Genomic DNA, 4095 nt, shown 5'->3' on the forward strand with positions numbered 1-4095 from the left:
CCGCACTGATCACCGCAGGCAGAGATGTGAACGTCCGGACTGTCCTTCTGTTGAAATAGCACCTCCTCCCCCTTCGATTCCTTCCCACCCCCTCCCCACCACATCCCCACCTCACCATCAGGTCTGCTTTGAAGAGGAGGAAGTGGAGACAGATTGGGACATCGCAGGAGGCTTTGAGTCGTAGTGAGAAAGAACTTTCACTTCTCTCCCTGCTTCCCCGCTCCCTGGACCAAACACTCTTTGTCCTGTCTACTGCCTTCCTTGCCTCACTGGGTCTGAGGTAGATCGTTATCATAATAGTTACTGCCCTTGGGGGTGAGGGGATGTTTCCCTGGTGGTGCTAGAGGTAAAGAGCCCGCCTGCCAATGCAGGAGACAGAAGAGAGGTGGGTTCGCTCCCTGGGTCGGGAAGAACCTCTGGAGGAGGGCATGACAACCCACTCCAGTATTCTTGTCTGGAGAATCCCGTGGACAAAGGAGCCTGGGGGGCTATAGTCCGTGGGACCGCACAGAGTGGGACATAACTGAAGAAATTTAGCACACATGCTTCCTCATGGGAGAATTAGACCTGCTTTCCGATGATATCAGACTTGGATGTGTCGCTTGCTTTAACCAATGTCATGGGAGCAAATGTGAACATGAGCTGTGGGTGAAGGTGAGCAAATTTCTCTTCCAGGTATTGATGAGGGAGGCAGAAGCTCAGAGGGGGACATGGATTCTCCACCATCACACAGCTAAACAAGAGCAGAGGCAGATATCTCATCTCCTTCAGACTAGGAAGCTGCCCTCGGGTGAATGAAAAGGGCATAGTCGGGACTTCCCTGGTGATCCTGGGGCTCAGAATCCCTCTTCCAGGGCAGGGGGTGTGGGTATGATCCCTGCTGGGGGAACTAAACCCACAGACTCTGGAGTCAGCCTGCCACAATTAAGACCTCACGCAGTGCACCCTCCCACCCCCAAGAAGAAACAGTCTGGAGAAGTATGTAGCTCAAACAGCTATCAGGTGTTAATGGTGGGGAAAGATTTAGGTTGGATGAGGAGAAAGGAATGATCTTATAATTGCATATTCTTTTTTATTTTTTTTTTAAGATGTATTTATTTTTGACTGTGCTGAATTTTCGTTGCTATATGTGGGTTTTCTCTCATTGTGGCGAGTGGGGGTATTCTTCCTTGTGGTCCTTGGGCTTGTCATTGCAGTGGCTTCTCATTGTGGAGCAGAGGCTTTAGGGCGATGGTCAGTCGTTGTGGCCTTGAGCTTAGTTGTTCCGCGGTACATGGGATCTTCACTGATCAGGGATCAAACCCATGTCCCCTGCATTGGCAAGCAGATTGTTACCCACTGTGCATGCCTGCATGCTAAGTCACTTCAGTTGTGTCTGACTCTTTGCGACCCTATGGACTCCTCTGTCCTTGGGATCCTCCAGGCAAGAATGCTGGAGGGGTCTGCCATGCCCTCTTCCAGGGGATCTTCCTGACCCAGGGATTGAACCCACATCTCTTGTATCTCCAGCATCGGAAGGCAGGTTCTTTACCACTAGAGCCACCTGGAAGCCCGTTATTCCACCAAGGATGTTCAGGGAGACAGGGAGTGGTTTTGAACACGGCAACAAGGTGAAGAAGAGGTTTGGGGGAAATGCTTTGGTTTCTAGGTCTTTCCAGGGACAGTGATGCAATGTGGACACCCTCTACGGTCTTCACATTCCTCTCCCCTGACCGCTTGCCCTGGGGCTTTTTCTGGAAAAGTGAGAGCCTGAAAGAGCTTTCTAAGCTTCACCCCAAACTTTTACAGGCTTGTTGAGGAAATGAAGAAATAGGACAAAGCCTAGGTCCTTCCATGGTCTATGTAAAGTGGGAATTTCAGAGATGCGGTGTTTGGCTCTGATGCTTACATGTGACATGCTTTAATTGTCCTGTTCCCACTTCCCTCTTTTCTCAACCACCATCCACACTGGAAGTCTGCCTCTTCAACTGCTAGTGCTTCTAGAGGCAAAGACAGGACCGCTGTGCTTAGCGGAAAGGGGAGGGATTCGTGAGGGCCAGTCACGTTTTCTGGACTCAGAATAGAGCTGGATTCATATATAAACAATATGGCTTTTTCATGTAATAAACTACAGTGAAATAGAATAGTATATATGTATTATATGACTGAATCACATTGCTGTATACCTAAAATTAACACAATGCTGTAAATCAACAATACTTCAAAAAAGAAAATTTTAGTGGTTAAGAAATGGAACTGGGGTTAGTGAAGATTTCTGGGTACAATTGCAAAATCATGTCTCCAGGCAGTGATTCTCAAACCCTAATGTGCATCACCAGGAGACCTTATTGAAATAAAAATTCTATTTTAGAGGGTGTGAGGGTCTACATTTCTTTCTTTCTTTTTATTAATTCTATTGGAGTATAGCTTCTTTACAGTGTTGTGTTAGCGTTGACTGTACAGCAAAATGAATCAGCCATATGTGTACACAGATCCCCTCTTTTTTGGATTCCCTTCCCATGTAGGTGACCGTGGAGCAATGAACGGAGTCCCCGTGCTGCACTGTAAGCGCTCACTGTTATCTGCCGTGCACATATGTCAATCCCAGCCTCCCAGTTCATCCCTGCGTTCCCCTTGGTATTCGTACGTTTGTTCTCTACATCTGTTTCTGCTTTGCAAATAAGTCCATCTGCACCATTTTTCTAAACTCCACACATGGGCAATATTATACATTTGTTTTCAACATTCAGCATGTAATAGTATATATCAGTACTTCATTCCTTTTTTTTTTTGGCGGGGGGGCTTCCCTGGTGGCTCAGATGGCAAAGAATCTGCCCACAATGCGGGAGAGCTGGGTTCAATCCCTGGGTCGGGAAGATCCCCTGGAGAAGGAAATGGCAACCCACTCCAGTATTCCTGCCTGGAGAATTCCATGGACAGAGGAGCCTGGTGGGCTACATTCCATGGGGATTGCAAAGAGTTGGACATGACTGAGCGACTAACACTTCATTCCTTTTTATGGCTGAATAATATTCTATTGTGGGACTTCCCTGGGGGCTCAGTGGTGAAAAATCTGCCTGCAATGCAGGAGAGCCAGGTTCCATCCCTGAGTCAGGAAGATCCCCTGGAGGAGGAAATGGCAACCCACTGCAGTATTCTTGATGGCAGTTCTCATGGACAGAGAAGACTGGTGGACTATGGTCCATGGGGTCGCAAAGGAGTGAGATATGAGTTTTTTACTAAACAGCAACACTATTCCTTTGTATGATATGGAATGGTTTTGAGCATGGGAGGGATGGAGTCAGACCTGCACCAGGAAAGATGCTTCAGGGTGATAATAGACAATGAACCAAAGGAGGCAGCCTGGAGCTGTGGTGCAGGCTCTGAGCCGGGACAGGGAATGCATTCAAGGAATTCAGGGGTTAGTCACACGAGTTCTCAGGCAGGGGGCGAGAAAGAAGGTGGTGCTAGGCTGCACCCTCTAAAGGTTAGACCACGGCTTCCCTGATGACATGCTCATTACCTTACCTCTTCCCCTCCTTTCCCAGGAGGGAAAAATATAGTTCTAGGAATTCAGAGGGGAGGGAAGCTGAATCACTAAGCTGTTTCCTAACACTCTTTCAAGAAAACCCTTCTTTCTCATGGGAAGGAAGAGACTTGGCAATTTCTGGGCCTTCTGGGCTCAGCACTGTTTCTGGAAACACAGGAAAGGAGCCATTCCACTGCGTGACTTCAACTTCTGCTTCTACAGAAAAGGAGGGACAACTTTTTTTTTTTTAAAGCCAATTCAGGAGACACCTAAAATGCTTCTAGAGACTTTTCCCCTCTCACCAAAAAGATGTGATTTTCTGATTGTAGACAATGACATCTCTGTCTCTCTCTCTCGTTTTTGGCATGTGAGATTTTAGTCCCCCCCCCCCCCCCCCCCTGCCGGCATGGAACCTGTGCCTCCAGCAGCTCATTCTCAACCTCTGAACCTCCAGGGAAGTCCCAGCAATGCCATATCTTTATTTGTAAATATGCTAGTGTGTTAATAAGTGGAAAGAAATGTAAGGAGGTCAAGAAATTTGGGGGCTTCCCAGGTGGCTCAGCAGTAAGGAATCCGCCTGACAATGC

Source organism: Cervus elaphus, chromosome 4 (genome assembly GCF_910594005.1).
Source record: "Cervus elaphus chromosome 4, mCerEla1.1, whole genome shotgun sequence".
Taxonomy (NCBI): domain Eukaryota; kingdom Metazoa; phylum Chordata; class Mammalia; order Artiodactyla; family Cervidae; genus Cervus; species Cervus elaphus.